Consider the following 12,107-nt stretch of genomic DNA (forward strand, 5'->3'; position numbering starts at 1 on the left):
GGCCGGAGGAATGCCTTCGCGCGGGGGGGAGAAGGTGATGGAATGATGGTGAACTGCCAAGCCGGACTGATGGAATGGAGAACTTGCATGGAAGTGGTACACTCGTCCCGTATTCAACGTACTAGTACCATTGGTTGTGGCGGTTATGTGGTGGATAATACTAGGTTTGATTTTTCACGTGCGGTCGGGGGATCGTATACGATCAATCCAAGTGTGTATTGTAAAGTTGCCAAGTGGATACTCCTTGTATTGTGTCAGAGACGTTGCTTGATTTCGCTTGAATTTGTTCCGAAACGAGCATCGGGAGATTTAGGTGTGATAATGCAAATCTCCGGTGATAGAGCAATCTTCTATCATACGTGGCAATCCCATTAATAGAGTCAATATTTCACGATTTGTGCCAATTCCGTTGATAAAGCAAATTTTTCATAATTTGTGCTAATATTGTAGATTCTTATCTTTTGTAAAATCTTTTCAATTGTGATTTTCCCGCTCATCTACATGCTATAAATATAATACAAATATCCACACCGATCAATGTGTGATCAAATTCATGTTCAAACTCTTGCAAAGTGAACTCTCAAACTTCCTATCTATAATGTGAATTTTACGTTTGCAAAATTAATATAAACTTAAGCAGATTACAGACTTGTAAAATGCATTTACCGTTTCAAGTTTTCTTCTCACAAAAAGCTGTCGATAGGTGCATTGCTCTATGTTAATGGAGGTAATATAATATGTTTTTCATTCAAGAATTGATATCATTTTTTTTTTCATTTTATTAAAACCCACATGATGTGCTCTTTGCTAGTGTAAAAGATAATGTGAATTAGGATGATTGCTTCCAAGGTAGATTTTTTCCAGCCTAGAATCGAGAACCCACCCTTGAATTCCCCGATTCCAAAAGATTGAAATTGGGAGCTGAAAACACCTGTTCCTGAATCGGCCCATTTTATATATTCGGCCAAATTCTTATAATGAAATATAAAGGTTGCACCATTTCACTATAAAAGCATTTGTTTGCCAAGTGATTTACATTGTTATTTGCTCATATTGAAGACCATGGTTCAATTCTTGATAGGTATACAAATTTTTTTTTTTAAAAAGAGACTTCAAAATTGGTTCAACTCCAGAACTGGACTGGTCGAATCAGTTCTTCGGTAGAACTGGTGGTTCCAGCCTTAGAACCGGAAACCAAAGCAGCTCTACCTATAACCGGCCTTGCACCAGTCGATTTAGGCCGGTTTAGTCGGTTTCCAAGTTTAACTAGATACGAGGTTCACCTCTAATGCGAACATCTGAAGAATGGAAGATGACTAACCCTCGCCGAAATCCCATTACAATAGAGAGGTGGACTTCAAATGGAACTAAAATCATTGTTCAATTAGCATAATTTGCGCCACCTTGGACAAGCGTTCCCCTTTCTTAGCATAAAACGGGTGTTTCTCAAGTAAATTCCTTTCAACCTCAAACGGGCGTTTCTCAAGTAAATTACTTTCAACGAGGGGCTGCCCTCCGATTATGCCAGGAGAACTAGATCTTGAGTTGTCAACATGTGCAATCCAATGGAACTTCTGAATACACAACCCGAGAAGTGGAATTGGATCGGGTTGGACCGATATTTAAGCAACTTATGAACCACGGTTTCGATCTTGCCCGCTTCCGCCATTTGCGTGTGGACGAATCTGCGACTCCAAGATTGGTTTCGTGCATTACTTGGCTCCTATTTCCACCTCGTCAGTAATTCTTGCTAGCTTTGCTTCCTTGGCCTTGCCCCACAGAACAAAGTAGGGCCCGTCAACGATCAACACAACCCCCTTAATATGAAATTATAGAGAAAAAAAAAAAGAAATCTCGGTAAATGCATCATTGCCAATTTATCCACCACAGACAATGTACAACTTCATGTTACATATCACCTATCGCATTTCGTATATCCTAAACTAACGCAACTGTAAAATGGTTACACACGTTTAGACATATAGTTTCTCGTGAAGGAGTGTCCAACTAGGGAGGGTTGACATGATGAGCAACAAGAGACCGAAGATACAGGTGTATCTCTATGGACACACCAGGGCATAATGCAAAAAGGGAGCTCAGAGCACACATCATCCTAAAATTGAATAGCCATTAGCATTGCCTTTGTGCAAATCATTTCCCATATTATTTATGCCCAAAGAGCCACAATAAGGCCACTCCATTATTTGCTAAAGTTCATTCAATGTCCACGACACGTACTGTATATGTATTCTGAATTTCAGTGACTAGGCAGCAGCATTGTGTTCCGTAGCAGCATCGGCAATCGAACATTTGATGTTGACCATGAGACATCGATGTTCTGATAGTCTAGCTAGAAATTTAGGGCTCAACTTTTTCCTGAATTTGTTATGAAACAAGCATTAGGACAGTAAAGTGAAATCTCAATTTCGCCTGATTTTGTTATGAAAATTTAATTCAATAAAACTTTATTTAAAATTTGATGATATCGCATATATAAGCTTTATATCACACGATTAGTGCACATCTCTTTAGGACGGAAAATAATTTCAATTCATTTTTTGTAATCTAGTCAACGCCTTCTGTCACGCCCCGTACCCCACGAGGTGCGAGCATCCCACCTCCAGTCGTTTGTGATGCAACGCTTCCAGGATGCGTCGCCGACCCAATACCCAATCAGAGATAAGGCACATGCGGAAACAACGTATATAAATATATATACACCTGTACAAAAACAACACACGTGAGACCAAGGTAGAACAACCATCAAACAAGAATAGACACTTGTACTCTTATAGTAAAAACCCTTTTTACACTATCATTTTTTAAACAACTCCAAAAACATACAACATTCAACTGCCACTATAACAAAAAGGGTAAGTGGCACTGGTGGTTAGGCTAACTAGGGTAGGATCGCCATTCAAAAAGAGATGGTTTTTACTTCCCAGGGTACCGGCCTGCTCTAGGGCTCCCAATCTGGGTCTGAGGACTCCGATGAATCGCCCGATGGTTCCTCTGAAGACTCCTCCGAATCCATGGCCTGTGCTTGCTCATCCTCGGCTGCGATCCTCTCGTCCTCCGAATCCAGCTCCAACTCTGGGTCCAGATAAAGACCTAACTCGTCATCTTCCTCAGCTCCTATCTCCACATTGGACCCTACCTCGGCGACCTCTCCAATTTCTTCCTCATCATCTATGTCCATGTCTTCGAGTTCCTCTTCCTCGTCATCGAGCTGATCAGGATCTTCGGCGATTACTTGAGGCTCCCCATGCATGGGCTCATCCACGCCGTCTACATCATACACATCCTGAGGATTGACTATCTCACCATCAGCCATTCGTGGAATCATCAATCCATCTTGGTCGACCGGCACATCAAATGTCCTAAGGGGTTGCCCTAGGTTTCCGTCTGCATCTCGTAAGCACCATGCCACGTACTCCTGAGTCTGATGAAAGTATTCTCTCACGTTTATAAACACCACGGACCGGTATCTTACGTATAATTCCCCATTTCCTGCGGGGTAGGTACTGGTATACCGGTGTATTTGTACAGGTATTCCAAAAAGCGGCGGGTTCGGCATCTTTACGACTGGGGGTCTGAAAAGTTTCGGTTTACACAACCGTGAGACGAATCTCAATGAGTTCAACCCCTAAACCTAGGCTAGGCTAGCATGCAATCTCCTGACCGGAAATAAATATTTGAAACCATAATGCAACAACAATCAAATAATTCTCTGACCCTGCAGGTTAGGCAGTTCAATAAATAATAATCACGGCACGTACGTGGCACACATTACCACACGTACGCTAATCACATACTCATGCACCGAGTCTCACACACTCGCATGCCAGTCCATGCATGTTCATGCATGCAAATGTCGTCGACAGGTCACGTGCATTTCCCGGCCCACTAGCCCACACTGGCAATCGCCCAATTTATTATTTATTACGACGACTCGAGTCAACAACATTCACGGCCCGGTGCGTCTAGCCTGCTTCAAAGTGCATGAGGCGCAGCAACCGATCTGGCCCAGTGTCTCTAGCCTGCTTCAAAATGCATGAGGCGCAACACTGATCTCCTTACGAACCAGAGCCTGCTTCAAAGCGCATGAGGATGGTCGTCTTCCGGACGTACCGGGCATCGTCCTGCTTCAAAGTGCATGAAGACGGTATCGACCCGAAGGTCACGACCCGAAGGTCCTTAGGTGATCACACAACTCATTATTATCTGAACCCAGCGTATGACGCTTCGGGGTATTTTAGGTGATCACACACTCATGGCAGGCACACATTCTCGCACAACTCCACCACATGCCTCACACTAGGCATACATAATGCGTGTCCATGTTATGCAATGCAATGCACCATGAGCGCCAATGAAATTCAAACACTCAATATCACAACACGTGCTCAATTGGCCCAATTAATACCGTGTGGTCCGATGTGCGATTCACAATTCAATAATTAATTGCAAGCCAAACAGTGGCCATTCGCATTCCACAAAAATCAGCCACACCACATGCGACATAGCAGTACTCAATCAATCACAATTAAGCACGAATTACATACAATTAGTCAACCCGGACATACCCGGCAATTCCACCAATGGGCTCCTAAATTGGCTAATCAATCCAATTACTCTCCCCAATAAATTCTCATTAATCCACTAAATTTTCCCGATAACAATTTCTACCAATCAGTCCTCAACCCAGTCTGAAATACACACTGATACTACCTAAGCCAGTCCAGAAAAACGCACTATTAGTCCTAATCCGCGTTTAGGAATTTTACTCACTTAATCCAAGGTCACGACGACGGGGAACGGCAGCCGATCACTGGTGAACAGTGAAACCGGCGGCAAAATTCCCGGCGATGGCGTACGGACGGCGGTGAACAGTAACCGTACAGACGCCCGTACGGGGACACTGTGCGGACGGAGATGAACAGTGACGTACGGATGTCGGCAACGTCACAGTGGCAGCAGCTCAGCTGATCGGGCTCCGGCGCGGCGGCGGTGAGGCTCCGGCGCGGCGGCGGTGCTAACCCGAGAGAGAAAAAGGGAGAGAAAGAGAGAGAAAAGGAGAGAGAAAGGGGTCGGACAGAGGCAAGGCTGAGGCTGGGGGCTGTGGTGGTCGACGGCGGGGCACGGTAGCCGGCGGCAGTGCTCCGGTGGCCAGCGGTGAGCTCCGGCCAAGCTTGGTCGAGAGAGAACAAGAGAGGGAGAGAGAGATTTCGGGAGGAGGGAGAGAGTGAACCGGCCAGAATGAGGAGGAGAGAGAGAGGGCTGGTCCAAGCAGTCAAATATGGTGGACCAAGGGCGCCACGTGTCGCCGATCCGGGAGATTTGACCAAAATACCCCTAATCCGACGGTCCTCGATTAATCCTATCCAATAATTGAGGGCAAAGTGGTAAATAGGGCCAATAATTCAGCTGATAATTAACTTTAATTATCCCAAATAATTTCCCAAAAATTTGGACCAAAAATAGCCCAGGGGCAAAATGGTCATTTTTCCGGTTCCCGGGGCGAAATTCCAATTTTTGGCTAGATCAACCCCAAATGAGTGTGGCCAACTTAATATGGCATCGGAATCGCAAAAATAGCTTCTTAAGCCCTTGAAAATCGACTACCAAGTTCTGGAAATAAAATAATATTATTTTTCCAATTTCTGTCGAAATTCCAATTTTTGGCCATAACGACTCCTGGTATGCGTGGCCACCCTAAAATGGCGTCGGCCTCGAAAAATAACCTCATTTGGCCTTGAAAAGCAACGCTGGCGTCCCGAGGGGCAAAATCGTAATTTTTCATCCCCGGACCGAAATTCCAATTTTTACTCGTACTAACTCCAAACATGTGTGGCCAGCGTGATATGACGTCAGATTCCCAAAAATAGTCTCTTAAGCCGTCGAAAATCGACATCGAAATCCGGGCCCAATTTCGTGATCAAAACTCGCTCGAGTTTCAATTTCAGGGTCTCTGGCTAACGGGCGGCTGTTTAGGACATACGCGTATCGACCTAGGGTTATTCGAATTACGACGGTCCCGATCATTGAGAGAATGAGAAATCATCACTAGTTCCAAAGGTCGCGATCGTTCGGTTCAGGTTCAGGACTGGTTGGTCACGTGCACTTTTGGTCTTGCAGAATCACCTGCGATCCGATTGTACATCGTTGGCCTTGGCCAAATCAAATCCATCACATTTCCTAAGATCGGCCCACGTTGGCCCAAAATATTCCCTCATCATATCTCGAGATCGGTGTCCCGTTCACTATCGAGTCCCTGGTCCACGTACCGTTTCCTAGTTAGCCATACCCTATTGGTTAGTATCCCGAAAGTGATCAGCTCTGGGCGAGACTTACTAAAATGAAATGCGAAATAATGTCAATTTTATTGATCCCGGAATTACATCGAAATTCGGGCTGTTACACCTTCCGTCCTATGTGTCGCGGTTGGTAGTATGACATGGACAAAGTCACCGGAAATGACATTGCTTTGCTTAATTTTCTGATTTTTTTTTTCGATTTTTTCTTTTGTTTGTTTGTTTGTTTCTTTTTCTTTTCTTTCCTTCTATTCTAGTTATTGTTCATCTTCATCTTCTTTACTAGTATCTCTTTTTTGTTTTGGTGGTCAAATTTTGGGTAGTATCTCAACCACAACTGGTTGCCTTTTTCTCTTACCCGAATGTTTTCTCTCAACCACTCAACTTGTTGCCCTCCTTTTTGCGTCCATGAACGTAATTGTTCATGTGTTTGTCCATACGTTGTGACAGTGGCAGAATTTGTTGCCCCCCTCTCTCTTCCTCTCTCTCGGCATACCGATTTTCTAATTCCTTCTACATTCCCGATGTAACACGCACTTGTTGTCCAGCTCAGCATTTTGGGCCGGCACATAAGAAATTCGAGTGAATCATAACTTGACACCTGTCTTCCCGCATCTAACTCATCATTCCAGCCGACCGAAATAACAAAGGGACTAAGGGTGGACTATTTAAAATACTGTAGAGGCCGTTATGCGGAAAAGCAAAAGTAGAGGGATTGATTTTCAATTTTTGAAAGGATTATAGAGCCATCGGTGGCATTTTCCCTTGAAAAAATGATGCAGAGAAGTCTTCAAATGACCAAAAAAATTACTTTTCAATTTTCATGGCTCATCTTTCTTTCCAATGTCATTTTTAAAATTTGAGAATGTGACAGATGTAGTACATGGAAATGTTCTGACTCAACCCAAAAGAAAACATATGAATAACATTTCGCAGTGCGAAAACTCATACAATGAAGGTCCCTGAAGAGGCTAGAGGGCCAATCATGGCCGTGTGAAGAAGCAACCATTTTGAAAGTTGCAAACCGTTAAAATATATATGGAATAAGAAACTTCTTACGAGAGACTAATAAAAGATGACCGAAGAGTATTCTGATTTCTCTAAGTAGTTTATTCAAGTTCCACACAGCATAGTAAAACAATTGCAGTGATTGTTAATCCCATGTGTGATCCGATTTTCGTGGGTTGGCTTCCAGATCAACAGGGTCAGAGAACGATCACCTTCGCTTTCGTCGAGGCTCGCGGAACCGCAGCAATTCCCTGAGCAACTTGCCTTCTACAATCTTGACACCAAGCAGCAAGTCCCCAATAACTTACCTTCTACAATCCTGACACCAAGTCAATCATCATCGTTTGTAGGTTTGGCAAACTAGAAAGCAAAAACTTCATGAATTCCTGCTCTTTGCTCAGTGCCGGAAATGTTGACTATCGATACAACTTGTACTTGTTCCAAGCAATGATGATCTTTCCAAAAGTCAGCCATTGTCACGATCCCTGTAGTCTGTCGATTCTTGGGACGACTCTGTGTTTTTAATGATCAAAGAGAACTTTAATATAGAGATGCGTAGAGAGAGCTTAATCTGGTCGCTTGATCAATATTGTCAGAATGCTTTTGTCAGAAAGCTTGATTTGTCTTTGCCCTTTATGAATTATGATCCCTGGATTACAATATCTATTTTTTCTGGCTGAAAAAGTCGTCGTCCATTTCGAAAAATGGATAATGAAATCACTATAAAGTACATGTTAGCTCTCTTTTTCATCAAATTCAATGATTAAAAGCACCAAGATAACATGGTAATCACCGAAAAATAAATCAAATCAAATCAAATTATATTTGACATATATTCTAAAACTTGATATAAGGATGCATCAATCTTCTGATACCCATTTATCTTTCTTTAAATGATGAAAAATTTTGCTAAATAGAAAAGGATACTCAATTTGTTTCATTATAATATAAAATACAATACTTGAAGTGAAGTTCGGTTCATTAAGTTGGTTGCCAACTAATAAGAAAATATGGGGCAGTGATCATACTCACTTTAAAGTCCACTTTCTTCAAGTGAGGACAGCTTCTTATCAAGCATATAAGAGTCAAAATCTGCTCCTTACTATTGAAGTCTATGCATGTGGAGAGGTACTTCAAATGAATAAATTCAAATGAATAAATGCATAAGGCAGTGTCATTTCCAAGAGCCAAATACTGCACAAATAAGCCAAGATTCCCATGATTTAGAAATAGAAAGACATTTTCGTCCAAAAGTAATAGTCAACAAAGTCCTAACAAAATTCAAAATAATAAGCAACAAAGTCCTAACAAAATTCAAAATAATAGGCAACAAGTCCTAACAAAATTCAGAATCTATGCTATGTACCTTCAATGAGTAATTTTCGATCTTGAGAATATGAACATTGTGAATATCTCGGAAGAATTTATGCAAATTGCCCTGTCTGTTTTCAATATTATCATCGAAACCTACCGTGACCGACTTCAAACGGTTCGCAACACCGAAAGTGAAATCCAGAATAGCACGGAAAGTGACATCCAGAAAAGCTCCTCCAATGTTAAGCAACTCGAGGTTGTGAGCTTCGACTTTAACTTGTGTAATCCAGATTTTTCAAAGTCAAATCTTTTAGTAAGGGGCAGCGAGATATCATAGCCTCAAGTTCGTTGGCAGACAGCTCAACACTCTGAAGATGCAAAGTATTCAACTTCTTGAATCCTTCAAACGAAGACAGGATTCTCACCGAACATTTGAACAGTTGCAAATAAACCAAGTCCCGACAATTGAATAAGCAGGTGGGAATCTTGTATTTCCACCCGTTATAGATGTAGAGTGTGATTCCTTTGATGGAGCTTGTGGATAGATGTAAAATCCAGCGGTCAATGTTAGCATTGGCGAAAAATCCCGAGTGAGAGAGCATGAACGTTTGTGGGCGAGTATGACCCAAGAGGACCCTGTCAATTATCTTCACCAATTTTTGCGAAGGTTGTCCTGGAGCATTGGTCTGGTACATTGGTCATCAAACACAAGTCGTGGAATAGAGGTCTATTTGAACCTCCACTTTCTCGACAAGATACTAGTCCTCACCGCGTCCCTAATCGGCATTCGTGATAGAATTTGGTCCGCTATATGCTCCGGTAACTAGCTGATCATGTCTGACTCTTCCGTTCTCTTCTCCATCTGCAATACTCTGACATTTCGGATAATACGGACACAGTAGAAAAGGCTAAAACATGAGTCGGCCCTGCTAGTAAGGGGATTGGGGTGGAGACGCTAGTATCACAAGTATAGGATTTGACTCCCACGCTCTGGAGGAGGCGTGGCAAAAATCAGAGAATGATGAGAGTTAGAGTTAGAACAGACAAAACGAAGAAATTTAAATTTTAAATATTTACATGGAAAACTACTCAAAACAGAAAGAAATCATCTAGTATCCTAACGTAATTTTTAAAATAAAAAAAGATGAGGGATCAAATAAAAATTGAAATCTTCAAAAGTGTTCTCTCCTTGTTAAATAGTATCAATAAAAATCAAATTTTCTTTCTTTTTGGCCAACTAATTTCCTAAAATCCGTGGTACTAGAGATTTAAATGTCATGATTGCATGCTAACAGCAACCGAGATTTTAGATCACAGCTATCATGTACCGTCCATTTTAAAATACCCAATAAGAAAATTTAACCTACTAAATATAAAATATCAAAATGGATAACAACTAAAGATTGACACATATCACCTAATATTCTAACATAATTTCTATTACACAATTGACATTATCTCTAAAGAAATTCACCTATGAAGCCTGCATAGTCACTTCAAACTCAAGCGGCATCACAGGCCTCAATAAGATTGTTGCATCTCTTGAGAGAAAGCAGTTGAAGTGTTACAACATGCCACCTAAAATTCCACTTGTAACGAGGGTTCTTATCTTGTATATATGCAATCTGTTTAATGTTTCGTTTACACTGGCAATTTCGCATATGTCAGGTGTGGTTTGAAATTTATCTGATACGAATAATATTATCGATATCTTTTTCAATTCTGAAACTTGTCTCTTGCCAGAGTTATTTTCGTCTAGATTAGGAATTTGATCATATCTTTGTCCATTCAAATTGACCTTTTATAGGTAGTTTGTAATTTCACTTATGATTTTTGAAAATTTGACGGTATCTTACCGATACCAAATCTCGTTCAGATTCAATTTGAGGATATAATTGGATAGTATTTATCGAGATTTGTTTGAAAAATATCCAACTTTTTTTAATCTAATGGCCAGATCTCAAGATATCGTACTTTTTTATTCACAACCGTCCGATCTTATCAAGTGATGGTATCATAAAGATGCTGTCACAAGATTTTCATACTCTTAAAAATCATGTCAATTATATTTATTGCAAATGTTTGGTATAAAATGTTCGTTTGGCTCCTTTCCAGAAAGGCGACAACCAACTCTGAACAATTTCTTCGAGATTTTTCATTAAAGTAAAATTAGGTTGATCAAAATGTTCCATGGAAAACATACACACCATCAAATGTTGGTAAAATTTTCTAAAGAATAAGGGTTAATACCATAAAAACCATCAAACTGATATACCTGTGATAAATTTACCCCAAACTAATTCTTTGACCATCAAAAACCCCAAATTGGTACACATGTGATAATTTTACCCTCCGTTAATTTCCGTTAAATTTTACAGTCAAATTTCAGAGTTGAATGATACATGGCAGTTGACGGGTGTACCATTTTGGGGTTTTACCCTCCATTTGTTACAGGTGTACTGGTTTTTTGTGGTATTAATCCAATTTAATGGAGAGTAAATTTGTCACAAATGTACCAATTTGGAGTTTTTAATGGTCAAAAAATTAGTTTTTGGTAAATTTATCACGGGTGTACCAGTTTGGGGTTTTCGTGGTATTAACCCAAAGAATAAAAACGTGGCACACAGCCGGGGGAGTAGCAGATCCGTGAGGCCACCGGCAGCCGGGCGTCGGGCAAATTCTCCGCCATCAAGGCCCACACATTGGTTGTGACTTTGACACAATCTCAAGCAATTTTATACAAACTTTGTTTGTTGACAACAACCGACGTTTTGGACCACAACTATCATGTTCTGTCCAGATCAAAACTTTTACATATCACAAAATACTAATGATATCAAGAAGCAATTGCTAATCCAGTGTGTGGTTCTTAATATCGATTGACTTTGGGCTGGATAGGACCGAGAAAGATCACTCCAGCTTGTGCCGAGGCTCGCTGAAACTGCAGCAACTCCCCGAGCTGCTTTCGTACCTGCGCAATTAGGCATGAGTATCGTCTTTCTTAGCTTCGGCCAACTAGAAAACAGAAACTTGATTCAGCCACCAACGCCCATCATTCCGACTACCATTACTGGTTTGAGGCAACTCCTGTGGCAATCGTCCCAAAGGATGACTGTTGAACCAGCGGTCGTCCATTGCTTGGCTCGAGCCCACACATTTAACTTTCAAAGAAATGTCCTTGATCAATTTGTATGTGTATATGATGATGACCCCCGAATCATAAACTTAATGATGCCGACTGATGATGTGATATAATGGCAATGCATTAACAAAGATATGCATCAGAAAACAAAACTGTGACGGCCCGAGAATGTGATGCGGTCTTGTACTGACCTCAGACATTACTGCTTCCGGGAGCGGGGAACTTCTAATCAGGCACATTACCGCTGAAATCTTTGTTGTGCTACCGAACTTCATGCCGCAGAAAGTCCCTCCAAATGGAGACATCGATTAGGCAGCATCTCGGGGACC

The 12,107-nt window shown here is 41.4% G+C and overlaps 1 pseudogene; it reads right to left on the minus strand.

The window, feature by feature from the left end:
• Positions 1–7,519: 7,519 nt before the first annotated feature.
• On the minus strand, positions 7,520–9,498 carry LOC115664471 (F-box/FBD/LRR-repeat protein At1g13570-like; annotated as a pseudogene).
• Between the last annotated feature and the right edge of the window lie 2,609 nt (positions 9,499–12,107).

The sequence above is a fragment of the Syzygium oleosum genome, unplaced genomic scaffold, assembly GCF_021117445.2.
Source record: "Syzygium oleosum isolate NSW1041296 unplaced genomic scaffold, Sole_v2.1 Sole_v2.01, whole genome shotgun sequence".
NCBI classification, from domain to species: Eukaryota; Viridiplantae; Streptophyta; class Magnoliopsida; order Myrtales; family Myrtaceae; genus Syzygium; species Syzygium oleosum.